The sequence below is a fragment of the Emys orbicularis genome, chromosome 14, assembly GCF_028017835.1.
Source record: "Emys orbicularis isolate rEmyOrb1 chromosome 14, rEmyOrb1.hap1, whole genome shotgun sequence".
NCBI lineage: Eukaryota > Metazoa > Chordata > Testudines > Emydidae > Emys > Emys orbicularis.
This window is the reverse complement of record NC_088696.1, coordinates 31,719,895-31,744,239: the sequence shown is the minus strand read 5'-3', so window position 1 is coordinate 31,744,239 and position 24,345 is coordinate 31,719,895. Positions and strand designations below refer to the sequence as shown.

Here is a 24,345-nt window from a genome sequence, read left to right as displayed (position 1 = left end):
ATGTAATATAATCTGATGTATATTTGTCTTCCCCCACAGTTTAAAAACGCTTTCAGACAAGGAGGCTGTTTGCTCATTTCACCTCTGTCAGAGATCGCGCCCCAGAGAAGGTACCTGTTGCAATTTTAAGGGAAATGTGAAATGCTGTCCAGATTTGCAGCCCGAAATGTTGCCCTCGCCTCCCTCCATAGATAATAAGGGATCAGGGGATATTTCCAAATAAGATGTTTCTGGATGGGGGTTGGCGTTTTTTGATGAATCATTAAGCTGTGACTTCTCATTGTAGGAAAATGTAAGCATTTATTTTCTCAGCACCAGTCCCGGGAGGAGGGGAAGAGGACAGGGGAGGTAAGAGGGGTGGGGGATGAGAGAGGGGTGGCTAGAAAGCCTTCAAAATGAGGGTTTACCAGCGGATCTAGAAAAATAAACCAGGTATTTTCTCTCTCTCTCTCTCTCTCTCTCTGAAACTCATAAAAGGGTAGAAGCGAAAGCAGATTAAAACCATATGAACTGGGAGAAATCCCTGCCGATCAGAGGATGTAATCTCTTTTGATTCCACCAGATATATTTCCCAACAGGAACATATCCCGAATTATTCTCTTCTCTCTTCCCCCCTCCCCCCCGCCCATCTAAGGCAAGCCGCTTTCCCTGCAGTTTGTGGGCTCTGCCCTTCACCCATTCTTCCCAACAACTCCAGCTAAATACACACACAGACACGTACGGGGAGGGAGGGCGGATGTCAAGTGCTGCTCTTACCTGGATCGCTTTCAAAGCGCCTGGTGCCTTTCCAAAATAGGCTGCATTTCAATTATTTACTGGTACATTCTCGTGTTCTAATTACCCTCGGACCTGTTCCGAGGGTGTCGGCTGGAGAATTTTTTGCTTAAAATTAGTCGGCTCCTGGAAGATCCAAAGCGGCTGCGATTGGAGTACGAAATCTCGATTGCCCTTCAATTTAGTAGATGAACAGCAAAAGTTGCTGCCAGCAATAGCCAGATCTCAGTAAACAAACGGCAGACAAAATGCTGAAGTTTAGCAAACGCGTAAAGTTTAATTCACGCCATGTGCTGAGCAGAGAGAAGTCGTGGATAAGGAAAGTGGAGGTTCACGCGACAGATTTTTACTTCGAAAACCCTGGCTACTTTAGGGTTGGGAAAAGGAGCAAGGACGGGTGTGTTGGTTTTGCCCATATGTCAACCAAATGTGTTTTCTTTCCTTTCCTTTTGTGTGTGTATGTGTGTGTGCGCGTTAAGGGAAGAGATAGCGAAGGATCCTCTTTATTTATTTGGAAATCTGTTTAGGGTGGGTGGGACAGCAGGACATTTGGCTATGTACCTACTTGTGTTATAGGGGGAGCTGGTAGCGACCCCTATGTTGAGGTTATCTAGAGCTCTCGATGAGAACCCTCTTGTCAATGTCTTAGACCATAGATATGCTTACATGCGGTGCGCGTTTAGAAGTGATAGTGCGCGCCCCCAAAACAAGCACCCGTTCTTCCAGCAGCAGAGATGTCAGATTGCTTCATGCTCTGCCATACAATGCCTCCCTCCCCCATTTCAAACTAAATGGGATTGACAGAATGTGTCACCAGCAAAAGGTTTCAAGCCCCAGCAGATCCCGCTGAAGTCGCGGAGGGAACATGTCTTTCCCCCAGTTTGTTTTCTTGTGGTGATTAACTCTCTCTGCCGAAGAGAGGGAGACGGGGTGGGGGGTTTGACAATCTCTTCCTACCAGCAAGTCTGGCAAAGGATTCAGATCTCCAGGGGTTTTTCTCATTGATTACCTCTCTCTGATCGCTGCTGCTGTTAATGCGCGTTATGAGTTATAAGAAAGTGATTTCTTCACCGAGAAGGGGCCTTTAACACGTGTGGCGTTTTGAAAACTGCTCAAATAAAAACGTGATTAACCAAGAGTATTTTCCAGAGAAGGGAACAATGAAATGAACATATGTGACTGCAACATTTTAGGGTAGGGACTTGCTTTCAGCACAGGGAACATCCGCGTGAACAGGTTATTAGGAGATTAAAAATATTTTTTTGCTATGGTTGCATTATAGTTTCACTGCAGCTCTGAAAATCCTAGTAGTTCTCCTACGCCGTGCCTCCCTCAAACAACACCGGACCATCAACTTTTGTGTGCGTGTGCTCGTGACAATGGCACATATACAGAAATTCACACCATTGCCACAAGAAAAAGAAATTCCCCTCCGCTTGCGTTTCATCTCCCGTCCTCGCTCTGTGCATTCCTACAGCTAAATACCTCTCTGTAAAGAGCAATATTTTCTGTTTAAATGAATGCCTTTGAAAAGCTCTGGGTCAAAGGCTGCAAACGCGATCTGGCGTGCAGAAGTTTCAAGTGATTTGCAGAAGCGCTGAAAATGTAATCACCCCCTTTTTACACCCTACAGTCCTACACGAACAACGACTGGGGAAGCAATTACTGCCGCTGGCACGAACATAGATGAAAGGACAGTGAGAGGGAGAGAAAGGAAAGAGGATAAAGAAAGAGTAAAAAGAAGTCATAAAAAGAGAACGTGAAAATAAAGAAGAAAAAAGAGGAGAGAGAAAAACGAGGACAGAGGAAAAGTAGAAAGGGGAAGAGAAAAGGACAGGAGAAAATATGACAGGAGAAAGCAGGGTTCTTCTCTGTACCTGCGCTTGGTCCAGCGGCACCACGAGGGAGGACTACATTTCCCAAGCGCCCCCGTTCCTAGAAGTCCCGCCCTTCCCCAGTCTCAATTGCTGATTGGTTACTGGCTTCGGTTTCCTCTTTTCCATCGCCCTCTCATTGGTCCGACAGGCTGTCACTCTGATTAGAAAGCGGAGCGCGGCGTGGTTGCCGGGGAGTCCGGAAGCGGGGCGGGCAGGAGGGGGCATGCAGGCGCTAAGGGCCAATAGGGACCTGCCCGGCCGCCCGTTTCCGCTGCGGGGCCGCGGCGTCGGCGCCGCCAGCCACCCTGGCCGAGAGGTGAGGAGCCGGGGTTCCTCCCCCGGAGCTGGGCGCCTTCTGGGGCGGGGCTCGTTCGGCTGCGCCCGCCGGCTCCCGGGCTGTGGGGGTCCAGCTGGGGCGGGGCGGGGCGGGCGGTGGCCCGGCCCCGGGGCATCCCCGCGGGCAGCGGCCCCTTGGCTGTCACCCCTGCGTGGGCTGGGGGCGCCCCCGGGCAGCGGGCGTTGCCCCGGCAGGGGAATAGAGGGAGCTGCCTGTGGCTTCCCTGGGGGGGGCCCTCCCGATGTGACCGCCCCAGGAGCCTGGACACCTTTTGCCCCTTCGGGGCAGCAGCCCCAGTGCCTTGCCGTGGGGCGCTGGCCATTGTTAGAGCTAATCCGGGCTCCGGAGGCTCTTTTCCGTCCCCGCGGTGAAGGGTGGGCAAGTGGATCTTCTACTTAGGCTGGTAAAATTGCACGAGAATTTTGCAGAACTGATGTAGTGGGTTTTTCAAATCCCACCTCCAATGGTACTGGGGCAGGAAAGGGATCAGCAACCATCCCCTTGGGATTGGCAGCCAGTCCTGGGCTAAACATAGCTTCTGAGAGGGGGAAAAAGCCCCGTTTCCCCTTTTGGTTCTTTTTATTATTAACTAATAACTTAAACCCCCATCTATTAAAGCTTCCAAATTTTTATGCGGACAATCAAAGTACGTCTGTGTTTTGGAGGATTTAAGTCACATCTGTTGTCCTTTTTTGTGCTTGTGCAAAATGTTCTAGTATTTAGGAGCAAATAAACGAGGCACCTATTTGCGTTATATTTTTGTAATAATTCATGCAATTATAAAAAATGACTTATTGAAATCGTGGTTAGATTAAATGCATCTCCTGGAATCTCTCAGTCATAATGCTGAGAAGACTGATATCTCTTCTATTCTATATATATGATTAGTATATAATGGGGCTTTAGCTTGGGTTTTTTTTTCTTTTTTTGTCTTGTTCCTTTTTTTTTTTTTTTTTAATTAAGCTGAGCTGTGCATGGTTTCCTTTTTAAACATTCATGTGGGTTTTGCCTGTGGTAACCATGAAGGTTTGTTAAAACCAGGTTCATACACATTCTTACATACTCAATCCACACAGGTGTGCACTTTGATCAGTTTTCAGCTGCACAATGTCACTGGTATTTGTCACTGGGTTAATTTTAGCTATTGCTCTAAAGTGCTCTGTTTCCCCCCCCCCCCCCCTCTGGAAAGAGCTTCTGTCATAATCCTCTGACAATACCCCTTGTTCAGTGAGTAAGATATCATCTGGTAAAGTTTTATATCTTTAACAATCAGTTTATATGTCAGTAGAATGAGTAACCGTTCTTCCTTGCCAATTTATTTGTAGAGAGAAGCAGAAGTTTTAACTGCCTTCTTTCCTGTGTATCTGACTTTTTTGAGGAGGAGGTAAGGTTAATGTCATGTAAAATTATCCTCTTAATTTTTGACATTTTGTTAAAGTAACATTTCCCCCCCCCCCAAAAAAAAAAATTGTTCTGAGTTTATGCCCAATTTCATGTACTGCAATACCAGGGTTGATTAATGAAATGTAGCAAGAGAGGGCTTATGCCATCATGAACGTGTCTATCAAACAGACATCCTCACTACATTATTCCACTATTATATTCTTGCAGTTTTAAAAGAACTGGAGATAATTCTTCAAGATATTGGAACATTTAGTTTATGGTTCTATTGCTGTGGTTGTCACCTTCACTTATTGTCAAATTTGAGACTCATTTCTTAAGGATGTCTCTATTTTCTGCTTTATTTGCACATTGATAGCTCTACTGAATTACTAGTCACTTTCCTATGATAGAAGTATATTCAAATGGGAAAGCCTAAGATTAATCTGCTTTACAGGACTGTTCAGCTCTTTGATTCAAGGGAAATATGAAGTTGATTCTAAGGCTATTCTTGTTGCTTTAACAGTTACATTAACAAACATTGGATTAACTTTTCCCTTAACAGCCGTGAAGGTGCATATGCTTCCTCTTTATGCATTTATTGTAATTAGTAGCTTTTGAATTTATGGGTCTGTTATCTTGATGCTTTTTATTTTACGTCAGCAAAGCTGTTTTAATGCAATTTTACTTCTTTAAAATCTTGTAGCTTGTACCTTATACCTTTCTGAGAAACTAGGCTGTCAACAGTACCTTCTGTTGTATTAGCATTTAAATCTTAGTTAATGATGGGTAGGATTTACGGGCTTAGTCTGCACCCTTCATTTTATTTAAATTGAGAATTTAAAACTACCTGTATAGATAATCAAAACTGTTTTTGTGTGTGTGTGTGTGTGTGTGTGTGTGACATGTAGTCTGAGGGACTGAGGCTGCAAACCTTTATAAACGATTCTTGCTGTCTTTCGTAGTCCCCTTGACTCCAATGGGATTATTGGCATGAGTGAGTGTTTGGAAGATCAGACCTGAAATGACTGCATAGAATTTTATGACACAAATGTAGCAACAGTTGAATCTACATATTAGTTTCTATACCATGGTTTCATTTGGCTAACTTCATTTAAAATGTGCAACCATATGGTGCACTGCATAAAGTAGTAAATAAAACAAAGTTTATGAATGTGTAATGAGGACTTGCTGTGGTTTTTCTAGAGTGGGGGAAAAACATTTTGAAATGAGCAGTAAACCGCATACTTCAGAACCATAGCGCTAATAGTTTATAAATACAAATGATGTACTCCGGTGACTTTTTTTAGTATATGAAGGTAAAAAGTGGGAATCTTGGATGATATGTCTTAACTGACTTACTCTAATAGTTACTTTCAGTCTGAACTTTAAAATCCAACACTATTACAGTCTTTAAAGATTTAATCATTCTTGAGTGTGTGCTTGTGTGTGAAGAGAGAGTGAGCTAAAACTAGCGCGAGGAAAGGCAACAGATTGGTTCTGTCATATGATTTTGTTGGTTTTTTTGAGTGTACTTAAAAGATTATGATTGATAAAGCTGTCTTGCCAAAGAATGCCGACACAGGTGTTCATCATTATCTTAATTAAGATCCTGAGAAAATGTCATCTTTTGGCATGAATTATGAAAGGAGATATAATTTAGATTTTTTTTTTTTTGCAGGGGTGGTGGAAGAGGAAAACTCCAATGTTTATAAAATGTTTTATGATATTTCTATACCAGATTATTTGACTTTAGGTGTTCATTGACTAACTACAAAATAAAATCTTGATGTGCAAATTGCTACTGGGAGGATATAACTATAGAACATCGAAGGGAGAGTAGGCTTTTTTACAAGCATATTTGTTTATCGAATCTAAACTTCAAAATTTAACAAGCAAGAAAATACTAGAAAATTTATTTCTCTGGGTGAGAGAGGATATGGTAGGAAAAAATGGCTTAGCATGTTTAAAAATATTTTAAAAAGTATTGGGACTTCCAGATAATAACCCTCCCTTTAATGAAAAAAAAAAAAAAAAAAAAAGTAGGTTTGCTGTGATTTTAAAATGTTTATTTAAAAAAATAGGCATGATGGGGGGGGGGGGGCGGGCAGGGTCAGAAAAAAACCTATCATTCTAACTTTCAAAATTCCATGGAAATGTAATTGATTAGTGCAGAAAAGTGGGAAATTATGTTCTGCTACTTTAAATCAATATGTTATTAGCTGAGCGATAACCGAAATAATGCACCAAAAACACTGGCAGAAGTTGCAGCAGAAAAAGTAAAGACTGCTTACTCACAAGTAGTTTTTCCTCATGTGAGTAGCTCTTTGACTTCCAAAGGATAACTTACATGAGTAAGGCTTGCAGAATCTGTACTTAAGGCTGAAACTATCTGTGCTAAATGGTTTGTTATACATAAGGGTTCTGTAGGATGTCCCCCTAACTCCTTCAATATTCTTCTTCCTGAATTGACTTGGTCTGAAAATACACTTGTTAACTCACTCTGTTGCTCATAATCATGGAGATTTAAGAGTCAATTCATAGATACGTAAATGGAAGCCCTGACCAGTTTCTGCCTGTCTCATGCCTAACCTTCAGGTATTATGTAGTTCAGAATGTATTTTTTTTTTTTTTCCACATCAGCAATATTTTATACGTCAACTTTTTGTCTCAGAAAAAAATATGGTGATATAAATTTTAGTAACCTTTGATTAACTCCTCCTATAAGCTCTAGTTTTACAGTGTACAGGACAAAACCATATATTTACTTTAAATGCTTTGAGCATATTCTTCTTTATTCGGGGGCTAAAATTGCATTTATATAACTAGAAATATCTTGATATTGTGGGTGAACTTGGAACTTTGTTTGTTTTCTTGTATATTCACATAGCACCATTTATGTTAATTATCTGCTTAAATTTGTTGGCTTGATCTAGACAAAGTTAATATGTCTTGAGAGATTATTTTCCTTTCCATATATGCATTTAACTCCTGCTGAGTTCAGTGCATGTATGGAGAGCACTTCCCCTAATGGTCAGGTTAAACATGAGTGAAAGTTTTTGCCTTTCTCAGTAAATAGGTTTCTGCATTTAGACTGAGCCCCTAATCTAATTTCAGTTCAGTTCGCGTTTTGAAAGAGGATGTACAGTGCTGTTTGCTAGTGTTTGTACCAAAATTCACAGGACAGCTGAGTACCTATGACTCCTATTGACTCTAACGACTTCTAGCTGGAGTCACAGGTACTCCGTATCTCTCAGGATTGAGCCACATTTTCTCTGCAACTATACCCATACGGCTCAACTGGCCTCACTGAGGGTTCATGGGTGTAATTGAGGGCAGAATCTGGTCCTGAGTGTGTGTGTGTGTGTGCGTAATAGTCTGATTTAAAGAATTTGATTTTAATAACAATGTAATGTTCAAAAAGTGGTTGTATTTTACTTTCATCGTGATTTTCTTTCAAATTTATCTACCTTATTTTATTGAAATGTAATCGTGAGTACCTGTTTGTGTGGAAGGTCAACGACTGTATATCTCTTGCCTAGAAACTTCAGGGAGACATTATTAGTTTCAAACACGAAGAACTCTTTTTAACAGCTGTTAATTCCTTATTTTTTAACACTGACTTATTTCTAGTTTATAATCTGTAATGTGACTAGTGCAAACATAGCCAATAGACAGTCATCAATTCTTGCAGTTGTTTCCTGCACGTTAACTGTAATGTGTGTGTTCATCTGATATCTTCATTTGTTGCTATAATAATACTTGTCTTACAAAGAAAAGCTAGCTAAGTGAGTCATATCAAGCTGACTATAACAGATCCAGGTATGAATTTCTCTTTTCTGCATAAAAAGATTACAGCTGATGATTCTCACTTCTTCTGCCCTTCTTCCTCCACCCCCCCCCCCCCAGCAGTTAATTTTCTTCCTGGGTTCCTCTTTCTCATAAGTGCAATATTCAGCTTCTCCCATTGATAAGCATGTAACTTCTACAGTGTTCTTAGGCATTCCTGTCACAGATAGTGAATCCTGAGATTACTTCTGAAGTATTCTCTCTTGGCATCTACAAAACTCATCTCTGTACTTCACAACGTATTCTTTATAGACTAACGCAGTGTAGTATTTGGGTATTCTGTTTTCAGTTACACTGTGTTAGTTTCCCGAGATCTTCTTTCATATCCTATAACAAAGTAGCAAGATCCAGATTGCCGTGTGCTGGGATATAACAGCTACAGAAATGGCAGCTACTGTAAAGCCAAGAACTAACATTTTAGCTAGCACAATAAATAAAATGAGTTGTGACTCTTGCCGTATTGGAGTTGCACTAAATAATGCTACAGTGCTGTTTATGACTGGTTTCAATGGATAATATGCAGCTATAAAACCTGTGTGAAGTTTTTATTAAGAATACTCTGTCATTCTTTAAAAAAAAAAAAAAAGGTGCCTAGCACTTCTTTATAATAATAACTGTGCAGGAATGACTTCATTTATGCCAACTTCCTGTTTGTTACAGGGAAGAACCTTCTTTATCTCTCTGAGATGCTGCTTACTTTAGATAACTTGTGAGTCTCTTTGGAAGGAGACAGCTCAGTCAGTTTGAGATTTTGAAACTTACTTTGTTTTTCTTATCTGCTTTTCAATGGATAGCTCAACAACTAGCTCAATTTAAATTATTTAAAGCAAGAAGTTCAGACACTTTGTGGTATAGCTTGTTCCGTTAGCTCTTTCATTAAACCTTAACCACCAGTAGACCAGGTATTCAATAATATGGGATTGCAAAACTATCTAGGAGTTTCTGAATTGACTGTTTTGGGAGACATCTGTGAGAGGCTGTCGGGTAGCTAACTGGGGACTGTGCATTCTATTTCTGACTCCGCCATTGACACATCATGTGACTTTGAACTGGTCCCTTAATCTCTTTACCTCAGTTTTATCCATAAAGAATGTTGTGAAGTTCTTTACAATCTTCAAATCCGAGTTGCTACCATATAGAAATGCATATTATTTGTTAGACCACCTCTTTTTACTGAGCAAATGCTATATTTTTGGCTAATACTGATGCAGGAATCAAGCAAGGTGTAATTCCAAGACTCAAAGTATATGAATACAAGTTTAACACCAAAATAGGTGATGCGATTTAGCCCCTACCCCCATATGCACCACATGTATATTGTGCTGTTTAACAGAGGATGCTCAATCCTATATATGTACTAATGAAATGTAGTGGTATCTTACACAGTGCATCTTTGGATGTGAAAGCAAACCAAATAAATGGAAAATAGGTGAAGAGACTGGAATATGCATTGTTTGCATACATGTGTTGTATTACCAAGGGAAATAACATTATTTTAATTGGCAACAAGATTACCTTTTCCCCTCCCACTCCCTCCAAAAAATCTGTTCTCCAGCTCGGTAGAGGGCAGACAGGAGTAAAAGCAGCAAGATCCCCAACAAGAAAGTTGACTCCAGCATTCCATCCTACCAAGGGTGTCTGAATATAGGAAGAGGCCCCACACAAAGCCAGAATGCGTGCTTGCCTTGTGGCTGTCTTTAATCCTATTAAATCTTATTAAAAAATAATGGTAAGTGTTTTGTTTTGTGCACATAATATTCACATAAATAAGATTTGTCCATCACACTGGTACTTTCAGCTATTTTTTGCTATTGGTGCTGGGTTACCTCTCACTTTCATATAATATTAAGTAAATTAATATCTTCTGATGCAGAAAGTTTGAGTTGATTGGGGTTTGCATTAATAGTGATGTGTAGAGGAGGTAACTTTTATTTTTGGTAAGTTAACAACTTCATTTTTCTTTTTCAGACAAGCAAAGTGAGACTGATCTGAGGAAGACTGAAGAATGGTGAAACTGTTTTGGAGGGAGCTAGTTAAGCCATATATGTTCCAGAGATGTTTTCTTCTTCACTCCCATACCTGAGAGATTTCATAAGATTCAGTAGGTAGGGTACTGCTAACATGACCATAACCATTTTTTTTAGACCTCTTTTACTACTTAACTGTGATAGTAGTGTACTATCAGTAATATTCCCGGAGCAGCTGAGGTTGCATTTAAAATGTGTATTTGTACTAATATCCATGATGTCTGGAAATCAGAATTACAAGTAAACTAAATAGATGAAGAATTTGGGTGGTGAAGGAAAAATTAATCTATAAATAAAACTGCTGTTTTCTCTTCTAGATCTTCCATCAGTGATATTTCCTCCCTGTGCCAAGGGGGCATACGAAGAAGAAAATGATCACAGAATTCAAAAGATGGAGGTAATTCTTCTTCCCTATCAAATGACTTCTTTTTCCTCTCTCTGTCCCCACGCAATCCCAAGCCTTTGTAATATCTTAAGATCTTGTCCTGCAGAGAACAGTATCTGGGGTGCTGGCCCATGGAAGCCCTATAAACATCCCAGGCTATGCAGCACCATACACTGCTCTCTCTCGAGGGTTTATGTAATGCCAAGCATTATGCAACTTCCTGTGACCTCTCCCTTTCCAAGGATAGAACCTTTGAACCTTTCCAACTGTAGCTTCTGGGAATCTGTACAGGGCAAAATACTGTAAAATGTATTTTAGGGAAGAATCCTGCATTGTCAGAGAGATGCGACTGGGTGACCTAATAATGACAAAAACAACAAGGAGTCCGGTGGCACCAAATAAGACTGTTAGTCTTTAAGGTGCCACCGGACTCCTTGTTGTTTTTGTGGATACAGACTATAACACGGCTACCCCCTGATACCTAATAATGACAGTAATTAGTATTTAGTTTTTGTTTAGCCAAATGCTATCTTTTTGGTTTTGGTTTGAGAGAAATGTCAATAAAAATGCTCACAAATAAGAATCTGGTAACGTTAACATGGTTAAAATGAATTATGTGCTAATAAGTCCTATACGTGGTGATTCTCCTGACCACCTTAGTGAATTAGTTTCTTAATCTTTAGACTCCAAAGCAAAATTTGCCTTGAGCAAGTGGGAATTCTGCCTGGGCAAGGTTTCTGTTTGCTGCAACTAATCTCCAATGCCTCCATTAACGTCCACATAAGTGTCTCAAACATTTCAGCATGTCAGGAAATGAAGCCTTTAGAAGAGAAGAATGAATGAGCAAATAATCTGTCAGATATTAGCATCACTCTGTAAAATAGGTTAGTTTAGTTTAACTTTTACACAAATGATTCACACTTACAAAGATCAGTTTATAGCTCTTTGACTGCATAGTAGTTAATTCTTATGTATAAATTGATCAAATATAATTCCATATATAATAATCTCTGAATGCAATATCAATATATATTTCTATTTAATTTATGCAGGTTATTACTTTATATCGATTTAACCACACTAAAGTTGAGTTGTATACTTACTCTATTTCAACTTTAAATTTTCATTAGCTGGTGGATAGATACTGAAATTTATTGTTCATAAAGAAATACAGGTGCTATGGATAATTTTCCTTTCTAATTCTCTAATGAACCACCTTGAGAGAGTGAAATTGAAGATGGGGAAATATTTTTGGCAATACTATTGGCTAAATACTAATACCTGATTTGTTGGTTTATGTTAAAAACCCAGCTTCAGTTCCTTTTAATACTCATTTGATCTTCAGAGGCTAATTTATATTGAATATGTGGAAGATCAACATTGATTAGCTCAGAGTTTCTGTATGGAGACAAGCCTAGCTCTTCTATCTGTGAAATTTACTAATGCAGCAACCATTTAAATTAAATGTTTGCTTACATAAAAGCAATGGAATTTTCTCCTCCTCTTCCTTCTGGTTTTGTCCAACTGGATGTTCTGAGTGGCAGTTGCAGCGACTGCTAAGTGTTTAAATGATGACACCATTATGTGAAGTGATTTTGAAATGAGAGATTCCAGCCAAGAATTACATCTGCTCTCATCTCCTTCAAATCATACTCTCTGGCTGTGCAGATTATGATTGATTTGTTTGTGACAGATTGCAGGAAACAGTCATTGATTTTTCAATATTTTACCTTAAAATTATTTACAGTTGTAACCATGGGGAGGTATTTCCATAGGCTGTCAGCCCCGAAAGACTGGGATAATATTCCCTGCTCCCTGACAAGACAAATTACCTGTAATGAGTGCAGTAGCTGAAGGGTATACTTTTATTTTAAAATATGTCAATAACCCCAGTGACTAAACGAATATTGATTCAGCATAATGAAGCCTGAGTAATGTGAAAATGAGCTCTTCAAGGAGCATGGTAAAGACTTTCTTTTTAGCTTGTAGCGAGAAGCTTTCGTTCTTTACATTGGCTGGTTGAAAATGGACGGTCTTATAAACAACTCATTCTTAAACAGTAATAAAATGCAGCCTCACATAACTGAGGAACTCTTTTTACCAACTCCTTTTATTCTATTTAAAGAATACAGCAAATCAGACAATTGTTTTTTAATGCATATTATGGAGAGAGGTAGAAAAACTATAGATCTTTTGCAAAAATACTATTCAGCTAGCCTAGTGGCATTCTTAAATGTGTTCCACAAATGTAAGCATGGACACACATCAAAATAAACTTGTAATTTTAATTTGATCTTTCCTTATCTCCCTGGACATACTGATGTTTATTCTGTAAGTTGAATCCTTTAACAACTTAAAAAGATGGTTTTATGAGCCTCTGTTCAATGTCATAAATCTTAGTTACCATGATGAATGTTTTTTTGTACCTTGTAGCCTTACATGCCTCTTACCAAATGAGAATCTTCAATTGATATTTCTTTTAAATTAATGTAATTTATGCAATATTATAGGTGTGCTTAGCATCTTATAGTTGTGTGAGACTTGATCCCTGCCATAAAGACCTTTAGGTGCATTTTTTTGTATTACAGTTTGTGTTGAACCTACGATGGAATGATATTTTTAATAAATATCCAATTTTTATTTGAGTATATGTACTGTGTGTGGAAGGGTGAGTAACAGGGTGTATATACGTGCAAGTAATTCGTGTGTGTGTGTATAGGGCTTCACTTGTATCAGAGTGTGTGTGTGTGTGTGTCATGATTAGGATAATCACAAATAATAATTTGTTTAGGATCATCTAGTGAATCTGTAACTGTGGGCTTATAGATAATGTCTCAACAAATGCAGATTGCAGTTGAGTTCAATTAGTGTGTCAAACTCTTGGCAGGAAGATGTTTTCCTATCTTTATGAAGGTGAAAGAAAATTCTTCCAATATTGCAGGAGACAATTTGATAATCTCTTGGGGTTAAATGGCAGTCATGGAAAATGAGGTGCACATTCCATTTTTGGTTTCACTCAGCAAATTGAAGCAGGATGTGATACAAGTTACATCTGTTAGTTTGCTAGGGGCTGAGCTTGTGCTTGGAAACTTGACTCTGTTAAAATAGTAGAGAGGTGGTAAATACAATTGTAGAAGCAGAATGACCGTAAAAGTCAAGAGAATCTGGAACTGTGAGACCATGGCTGGACAATTTGACCTCAAATTGCCCTGGGAGTGTTTTTTATGGTGTCCCAAATTCTCTCCATGATCTGCTTAGCCACATCATCCTTTCCTGAGTGACACTGCATGAGTTCTGTCCACTGCCTCCAGGAGGGGGCATGGCAAAGAGGAAGTTTCTTTACTCAGAAACAAACAAATGTGTGCTCTGCCTAAAAGTCTGTGTGGCCTGTTTGAAGGTAGGCAGTAACTCTGGCCCTGCTGCCTATACCCAAGATAGACCCACTCGGCTAATGCCTGGTTACCTGAAACTCTAAGCCAGGCCCACGTATGATGTTCGCCACCAAAGACACTGGGTCCATATTGCCATGGGGACCGTAACTGGAGAGCAGGTGGCTTGAGACCATCCAGCATCTTTGCCTACTTCATGGTGTTTATGCTAGAGACTTTTGGTTCTTGTAAATCAAGTACTTGGACATCATCTACATCTCCTTTTTCAGCATGATACTTGCATGACTTCCAGGTGATCGATGGAAATATTTTTTCTTAATCTGATCAATTAGAGCTCTGTCAGCATTTTAGGACCTAAAATGCAATTGATTTTATATTGCACTCCTACGTTTCAGCTCAGCTTTGTGAGAGCTAAACTTAAGAAAAGGTAGAAGAACAAAGCAGTGCACATGGGACAAAACCTTGAGAAAAGAAGAAAAAAGGTGAGAAGAAGTAGTGGAAAGAGGTGTAGGGGTGTCTCTTTGTTTTGCCTGTCAATGGTCAGTAGCAAAGAAGAAAGGAAACTAGGCAAGGGGATCTCTATGTAAGCACCTAAGTTGTTCATCTTGAGGTTCAGTTAGGGGCTGATCAGTGGAAAGATTCTATTTGTTTCAGCGGGTGTTGGTTCAGACCCTTAGTGTGCTTTTCATAACTGGAAGGTTCGAAAAGCACACTACAGTGGTGAACATGGTATCAGGCCGTAGAGAAACATTACCTACCTCCAAAACGTGCTTAATTTCTAGATTCTTCATCAGTCTTTTTTCAAGTTACTTGAAGTTATCTAGGAGGAGAGGCGCCCTTCAAAACCAACTTACTTTTGGGCTTCATAAATCAAGCTGTACACTAAGATAGTTGGCACTCATGCACAAGTCTTTTGGCTAGCTACTTAACCAAACTGCACAGTTGAGTGTGTTTGTTTTTTGAGAGTACATGGATATAAAACTCGAGGTGTTCTTGGAATGGTAGTGTATCCAGTTGAAACACAGGCTGTGCTGGTTTCATCCAATGTTTGCATCCAAATTTGACAATCTATATTTGCAAATCTAAATGGAAAACATGGCCACTCACATTTCTTTGAGTATGGTCTTGCTCAACTTTCATTGCCCAATTTGTCTCTTGCCATCCCCCCACAAAAAAATTCTATACTTCCGCAATAACAACACAGACCCCAGAAATCGAAAAAAGCAATTTTATTACGAAAATAAAAGTAAAAAAATATAAACTGTAGCTGCCTCATGGTGGGCCCATACGAGAGAGGAGAAGTATAGACATACCCCCAATTAATAAAAATGCACACTAGACACGTGGGCTGTATTTCCTCGGTCTGTAAGCTCAAAGAAGAGTGAGATATGCTGTAAAAGTTTTTCCATTTAACTAGTTAGAAGTACGGGCTCCGGGCTACTGTGATATAGCACATGTGAAAAATGGATCCGCTTTCCATCAAGAACCATAGCCCCCAAATCCACTCCCCCCGCCAATCTATGCAGTGTCTGCTGTCATTGAAACATTCTCTTCTGTGTACAGCAGTTATATACATATAGGACCTTCTTGCCCAGGATAGAAATCAAGTGAGTTCCTACCTTCATAATACCTGCATGCTGGGGAGGGAGAAAAGGGGGAAGGAGTAAGGAGAAGAGGGAAGGGTGATTTCTTTGGGGGAGGAGAAAGCACAGTTTAAAAAAAAAAAATCACAGCAAGCAAAAGTAAATGTATAACTTCTAAATAACTTTACCCTGGATGTGATATCTTGTGGCTTTCATCTAATCAGACCTTCAGCCCGAAGCGGTTTGGAGATCTCTCATATAATATGATGCATTATGGAGAGCTCATTGTTTATGCAGCAGCACCATTCTATGCAGACTCATTGTACGCTCCTGGGCCAGGGTTTGCATCATCTCATCTCCTACTGTCTTGTGGTGTCGTATGTGCATGGGACAGGAGAGGTCATGCTTGCTATGTAAGCAATATACCTTTCACCAAATTGTGTATTGTATTTGGTAATTAAGGGCTAATGGTTGATAGCAGATTAATCTAAAAATTCATTGATTAAATCTCTTCCTGAAATGTAAGGCAGTGTACAAAGGTCAATGTCTGCTTCACGCTGAAACACGGGAAGTGATCTTAAAAGAATACACTAAAGGTCCATGAGGCTCAAAGATTCCAACCCGACCATACTGGCTAAAAGTTCACGAAAGGTTTATTACGTGAATGTCTACGATTAGGGAAATAGGGAAGCTATAGGAGAGAAGCAGAGAAACTACGCTTGAATTGATTTGTAAGTATTTTGCCTTTTTAAATGCTTGGGAAGAAGATGATAGAGTGCACTTCACTTCTCTTGAAAGACCCACCTGGTTGTTCCTTTTTTCTTTTTTGTAAAAGAAAATTTAACTTTTTTATGTAAAGCTTCATTCCCAAAGTAAAATGTCCTTGGGCTGGTGGCAACAGCTGGAGCTGCACGCTTCATGAATAATTCAGAAACAAGGGTAGCTTTTTTTGGTCTTCTGCATCTTTATTATGTGCACTCATTTAATTTTAGATATGGTAAACTTTTCATTCATTTGATTTGTTGATTGCACTGACCTGTCATATTTATTTTGATGTCCCTCTTAAGGACCATATGCTCCTTCTCTTAGTTAAGCTGCTCTCTAGGAAAGAGGATGTAATTGCTACCCAAAAAGGCAACTAACTTCCTGCCTGGATGAAGATCCTTTCTCCCTATATTCACATAAATAGATATGCTGCTGGAAGGCAGCAGCAGAAACCCTATACCACGGGTCGGCAGCGTTCGGCACGTGGCTCGCCAGGGTAAGCACCCTAGCGGGCCGGGCCAGTTTATTTACCTGCTGACGCGGCAGGTTCGGCCGATCGCGGCCCCCACTGGCCGCGGTTCGCCGTCCCGGGCCAATGGGGGCGGCGGGAAGCCGCGGCCAGCACATCCCTCGCCCGCGCCGCTTCCCGCCGCCCCCATTGGCCCGGGACGGCGAACCGCGGCGAGTGGGGGCCGCGATCGGCCGAACCTGCCGCGTCAGCAGGTAAATAAACTGGCCCAGCCCACTAGGGTGCTTACCCTGGCGAGCTGTGTGCCAAATGTTGCCGACCCCTGCCCTATACATTGGGTCAACACAGTGAATAAATAGATGCGTGGTCTAGTGAAAGGTGGGAGAAATGATGATGAAATCCACTTGCTTTGTAGTGGTCTCTCATGCCTTCCTCAAACTTCAACTGGCATTAACTTGCAATATATGTGAGGAGACTGCAGAGTGCGGAAGATGGCAACAGTTACAACAGAATGCAAGTGGATCTTAGCAGTGAAATAAAATAGCAGCCATGATGGTGATGCCCCATGAAAATTGCAATATGATAGTTATATTGGTCATTTTGTGTGCTTGAAAGTGAGGTGGTAGTGCATCAGATCTTCTAGGGATGCATTACAGTTGTCCTAGTTATGCAAGGTTCAAATCTTTTCTTTGACCATGCCTTGTCCTCCTTTCCTCATAGATATGTTGCTTGAACATATGATGATGTGTAGGCTGATCTTTTTGGAGGACTTGCTGCATTAGTTCTCCTGCTCTCTCGTTCTGTGATAAACTTTAGCCCATCTCATCTGCACTCCTATTTGTGAGAAGGGAGGATATTTTTCTCTAAGAGAAATATAATAGTGTTGTGTTCAAGTATGTGCAGTAGGTAATATGCTACATGTTAACATGTAATCTCTGATTTCTGTCTGCTAATATGCTGATTTGTATTAGCAATTTATAGTAGGTCGTTAATAGGAATGTGTCAAATTTACCTTTTTATATGAGCTGTTAACCTGATAGGATGCAATCACTACAAAATTTTCATGGCATAAGAGGTAATATAACAGTGAGCAGTGATTTGTATGAAGCCGGTTGTGCATTGTGTTGATGCTGGTAGCAGAAGGAACCTAATTAGGTGCCATTAGTGAAATACAATAGCTAGAAACGGTGGATGGAAATGATAACTGTATGTAAAATTGTTTCTTTTCTAGATCCTGCCATCAATGACTGAGCTTCCCTGAAATCTTCCTTATCAGTTACTGCCAAGATGAGAAGGATAACAGAAAGGAGGAGTTTTAAGTGGTTTTAATGATAGTTAATTTCACCTATTTATCAAATGACAGTCGTTCTTAAAACTCTTCAATTGTTGTACAAAAGGACACTTTTTTGGAAACTGTTTTTGTAAAATTTACTATTTTGCAAACGAAGTCACTGGGTTTTTTTATGTATATAAAATGAATGATATGGTCATCACGATAAACTTGTCTAAAACTTTTATTTTTGGAATTTTAAACTGTGTACTCTACTCATTTGTTAGAATGGGTGGTGAATGTCACATGAGGAAGCGTTTCTTGCGAGAGTCCTCTTATGCAACAGAATACTTACTCTTATGACACTCATAATTATCTAAATTACTGTTGCCTCAGCCTCCTGCAACAATAAATCGCAGACCTTTCTTTTAGGAATTTCAGATAGAAATATGTAGTGAATAGGGTTTTGTCTCCCTCCTCTTTTGACTGACACATTCTTCCTTTGATCAAAGCTCTTTCAATCTCCAGAAAGAGAGACAAAGGAAAAAGTGCCTTACATGTTCTTCACTTTTCTGTAGCAACGAGACTGACTCTTGGGTTTTTCTAGTATGAAGATTGCCCAGGTACAAATATTTGAAGGAGAAACAGAAACTGTTAGGTGTTTCTGTGTGACCATGGCTAAGAGCAAGTGTTAGCTGTTACTTATGCACATCTTCGCTTCATACCAACCCCATCCATTCCAGGCCTGGGTTTACTAGGCCTAATTGACTCTAATAGAACCTAAGGGACTGTAGCTCCCTCCTCTAGCCCTGTGAACAGGTAGGTGGTGATAACTTACATTGACTCCATTAGACTAGCATCCTCTCGGTGAGCTATAACGTAACCCCCTTCACATGTCTTCCTTAGGCTCAGGCTGGATTCAGAGGTGATGTGTAAAGGGATACACATCTGGAAGTGGGTGAGAGCCTAAGTTAGGTTAGACAGAGCTTACATGCTCAGGGGGCTGGAGGGGAGTGTAAACTGTACCCATTTCAGTTTGTCTCTGGACATGTCCCTGGACCATTGGTCTTGCCAAAGTGGGTCTGACACAGATGGTGTGTCTTCTTGTGGGGGTGGTCAGCATCAGTGAATGGTACAAATCTTTATATATCCGGAGTACAATTCCATGCTTTTCTGTCTGTAAGAGGCAGCCTGGACTGATACATAATTCATAAGAGCTGCCTGGACACATGGCACCAGTGTGGTGCCCTGCATTACCGTTCCAAAAATCTACGTACATGTATGCTGCTGCATTTGTATCCAGTATGGCTGATGTCCCTGCAGCCGGCTGGGGCACCAGAACCAGGGGCACTGTTCTTGATTTTCATATGCCTAGATGAGGACGATCTTCTTCCTCTCTGCTAATGAAGATACTATTGGGTAAAAGCAATAAACACTGAAAAGCATGAGTCATGAAGGGGCTCCTCCGAAATAGACTATCCTCTGAAACAGGTTATTGAACTTGCATGTTAAGATAGGATTTTCCATTCTCCAGACTGGAAACATCATTGGCTTGGGGCTGCAGGAAAAACAAGAGAAAGAATGGGAAACGAGTCCTAGACTCAGCAGACGTGCAGTGTGAAGCAGCTGAAACAGACAGCAGTACAATTAGTCAGTGGAGTTAGACAGAGGGAAGAGTCCAGCTTTCTTCCTGCCAGCCACACGCTAGAAAAGGCGAAAGTGTGCACCCTCCACAAGTGAGCTAAATGGGGGAGGAAGAGGGGATACCATGCAGATATGTAACAGTGATACTGTCTGCCCCTCACACCCTTAGATTTGGTTGGGGAAGGGAGAGAGGGATCTTGGGAGAAGGAGGAACAGTATCAATTTGCAGGAACAGAATAGTTCCCATGAGTAGCAATACCAGCCTTCCCCTGTATCTTTTCATGCAGAGCCCACTAATGCCCCACAATTGCCACATAACTCCAAAATAGTGGCATAAGGTGGGTGGATGATTTTTAGGGCAACAGGTCAGAGATTTGGGGACATAAGCAAACTAACAAGTCCTTTCAACAGCTGTAGCATTTCTTAGACAGTGGGTACCAACAAAGAAGGGTCAGAAGACAGTATTCAGGAGCAGCCATGTGGAAAACTACTTTCATGCTAGGGCGAAGGATTGACAGATCTTTGCTAGTAAGTGTTGCTGAGAAAATTCTGATCACTAGAGTCAAAGCTGCTTTGTGTTGGTCCATGCGTGTGGTGTGTTTCTTAAATGTGAAGAGTGTGAGGGGGCAGAATACTGACTGCTTAATTTCCAAGATCCTCCCTGCAACTCTTCTTCAACTGGGGTGCAATTGTGAAGGAAACGGGGCGTAGTTCTAGGCTTGGGCAAAATGCCACATGCAGCAGGACTCCCTGGGTGAATTACTGATCAGCTCAGCGGCACTGCTACACTGCAAGCACAGTGAAGGGCCTTATCCTGAGGACTACTGAACATCTCCAAGTGCCATTCACTTAAAACAGAGTTAGGAATGCTCAGCTCTTCTGAGTCAGCCCTTAATTCATGTAAACTGTAGCTTAATTTTGGCAATTATAGAACCAATATTAAAATGCTTACTGAGATGCTTGTGATTTCTTAATAATCTTTGTCGGCCTGCACAGTAGTAATACCATGTAGTTATACATAATTAAACCAATACTGTGCAGTAACATATGTTTTGTATACAACACAGTAAGAACTACATTAGGTCAATGACTTAAAATCTTACTTGAGCACATATGACTGCATTTTAGTTAAGATTGTCATACTGTTTATGTAGCTCTGAAAAAGAAAAAGTGTTTCAGAGCAGACAGATTTTTTTCTTTATAAATACTCCAAATAATAGGTTGGTTTCAACTAGACTTCCTGGCTCTACAATGATTGCTGTATTCTGTATGAATATTTCTAGATCCCAAGCATTTCATAATCTTGTGCGTCATTATTTTAAACATCTATTTCTTTTTCTCCACAAAAATGTTTGACAAAACACATGGTTTACCTCCTGAACTGGTACTGTAAATTTATTTTTTAACTTGTTCCTTTAATTCAGACTTGGAGTGAATCAGCAGAACAAACTATTGTCCAGTCAAGAAAATGTATCTAAATATAGCAATTGATTTTAGTCAGGAGTTTTCATACTCCAGGCGTACCAAAACATTTCCAAGGCAATAGGTGTTCATAGAACCCTAGGATTGGAAGGGACCTCCAGAGGTCATCTAGTGCAGTCCCCTGCACTCATGGCAGGACTAAGTATTATCTAGACCATCCCTGACAGATGTTTGTCCAACCTGCTCTTAAAAATCCCCAATGATGAAGATTCCACAACCTCCCTAGGCAATTTATTCCACTGCTTAACCACCCCGACAGGAAGTTTTTCCTAATGTCTAACCTAAATCTCTCTTGCTGCAATTTAAGCCCATTGTTTCTTGTCCTATCCTCAGAGGTTAAGAAGAACAATTTTTCTCCTTCCTCCTTGTAACAACCTTTTATGTACTTGAAAGCTGTTATGTCCCCTCTGTCTTCTCTTTTCCAGACTAAACAAACCCAATTTTTTCAATCTTCCTTCATAGGTCATATTTTCTAGACCTTTAATTATTTTTGTTGCTCTTCTCTGGACTCTCACCAATTTGTCCACATCCTTCCTGAAATGTGGCACCCAGAACTGGACACAATACTCCAGGTGAGGCCTAATCAGCGTGGAGTAGAACAGAATTACTTCTTGTAATTACAGTACTCCTGCTAATACATCCCAGAATGGTGTTTGCTTCTTTTGAAACAGTGTTACACTGTTGACTCATATTTAGCTTGTGATCTACTATGACCCCCACATCCCTTTCTGCAGTACTCCTTCCTAGACAGTCATTTCCCATTTTGTATGTGTGCAACTGATTGTTCCTTCCTAAATGAAGTACTTTGCATTTGTTCCTATTGAATTTCATCCCATTTACTTCATTACTCCAGTTTGTCCAGATCGTTTTGAATTGTAATCCTATCCTCCAAAGCACTTGCAACCCCTCCCAGCTTGGTATTGTCCACAAACTTTATAAGTGTACTCTCTCGATGCCATTTTGTAAATCATTGATGAAGATATTGAACAGAACCAGACCCAGAACTGAGCCCTGCGGTACCCCACTTGTTACGTCCTTCCAGCATGACTGTGAACAACGGATAACTTCTCTCTGGGAATGGTTTTCCAACCAGTTATGTACCCACCTTATAGTAGCTTCATCTAGGTTGCATTTCCCTAGTTTGTTTATGAGAAGGTCATGTGAGACAGTATCAAAAGCCATGTCTACTGCTTCTTCCCTCTCCACCCCACATCCACAAGGCTTGTTACCCTGTCAAAGAAAGCAATCAAGTTGGTTTGACAAGATTTGTTGTTGACAAATCCATGCCGACTGTTACTTTTCACCTTATTATTTTTTAGATGTTTGCAAATTGATTGCTTAATTATTTGCTCCATTATCTTTCTGGGTACAGAAATTAATCTGACTGGTCTGTAATTCCCCGGGTTGTCCTTATTTCCTTTTTTATAGATTGGCACTAAATTTGCCCTTTTCCAGATTCTTCTGGAATCTCTCCTGTCTTCCATGACTTTTCAGAGATAATCGCTAATGGCTCAGATATCTCCTCAGTCAGCGCCTTGAGTATTCTAGGATGCTTTTCATCAGGCTCTGGTGACTTGAATACATCTAACTTGTCTAAGTCATTTTTAACTTGTTCTTTCCCTATTTTAGCCTGTTATTCTACCTCATTTTCACTGGTATTCACTGTTAGACATCCAATCACCACCAGCCTTCTTGTTGAAAACTGAAACAAGTCATTAAGCACCTCTGCCATTTCCACATTTTCTGTTATTGTTTTCCCCCTGCTCATTGAATAACGGCCTACCCTGTCCTTGGTCTTCCTCTTGCTTCTAGTGCAGGGGTAGGCAACCTATGGCACACGTGCCAAAGGCGGCACGCGAGCTGATTTTCAGTGGCACTCACACTGCCCGGGTTCTGGCCACCGGTCCGGGGGGCTCTGCATTTTAATTTAATTTTAAATGAAGCTTCTTAAACATTTTAAAAATCCTATTTACTTTACATACAACAATAGTTTAGTTATATATTATAGACTTATAGAAAGATACTTTCTAAAAATGTTACAATGTATTACTGGCACGCGAAACCTTAAGTTAGAGTGAATAAATGAAGACTCGGCACACCACTTCTGAAAGGTTGCCGACCCCTGTTCTAGTGTATTTGTAGAATATTTTCTTATTACTCTTTATCTCTAGCTAGTTTGATCTCATTTTGTGCCTTGGCCTTTCTAATTTTGTCCCTACATACTTGTTTTATTTGTTTATATTCATCCTTTGTAATTTGACCTACTTTCCACTTTTTGTAGAACTCTTTTTTGATTTTTAGATCATTGACGATCTCCTGGTTAAACCAGGGTGGTCTCTTGCCATACTTCCTATGTTTCCTATGCAGTGGGATAGTTTACTTTTGTGCCCTTAATAATGTCTTTGACAAATTGCCAACTATCTTCAATTGTTTTTCCCCTTAAACTTGCTTCCTATGGGATCTTACCTACCAGCTCCCTGAGTTTGCTAAAGTCTGCCTTCTTGAAATCCATTGTCTTTATTGTGCTGTTCTTCCTCCTACCATTCCTTAGAATCATGAACTCTACCATTTCATGATCACGTTCACCCAAGCTGATGACAGAGTAGGGACTATAGAGATAAAGTGAGTAAAGTTCCCACTGAAAATAAGAGGCAAAGTTTTAATGAGAGTCATGAACTATTGGAACTGATTGCCAAGGAATATAGTAAATTTTTCATCATCTTAAGTCTTTAAATCAAATCTTTAAATCAAGACTGGATGCTTTTCAACAAGAGTGTCTCTCTTAGAAGCTCAGGTTATTGGGTTAGATTCAGGAACCTCTGGGTGAAATTCTATGGTGTGTGTCATGCAGGAGATCAGACTAGATGATGAAAATAGCCTTTTCTGACATTGGGGACAAGGCATGAGCCAATATGCTGCTTTTCAAATACCCTTATCCAAAATGGGTGTGGGATTTCTGTCTTCCCGTGGAGAGCTAGAGAAAAGAAGGGTCCTTGGTTTTTCCATCTAAAGACTAAACCCCTAGAGGTTCTCCAAACTCTTAATTTTGCAGGTTCTTTTTCTTTCAAGGGCCCATCTTCCTCCCCAACACCCTGAATACCCCACTGCTTGGCT

At 40.3% G+C, this 24,345-nt stretch overlaps 1 long non-coding RNA gene across 2 annotated transcripts; it reads left to right on the top strand.

The window, feature by feature from the left end:
* The first annotated feature begins 2,870 nt into the window (after positions 1–2,870).
* On the top strand, positions 2,871–18,324 carry LOC135888878 (uncharacterized). 2 transcript variants are annotated; one of them, XR_010561903.1, is made up of 6 exons: positions 2,871–2,967; positions 4,314–4,372; positions 9,773–9,946; positions 10,186–10,322; positions 10,562–10,641; positions 18,067–18,324. It is a non-coding gene; the product is annotated as an uncharacterized LOC135888878 (long non-coding RNA). The 2 variants fall into 2 exon arrangements; XR_010561902.1 differs by lacking the exon at positions 9,773–9,946.
* Positions 18,325–24,345: the final 6,021 nt, after the last annotated feature.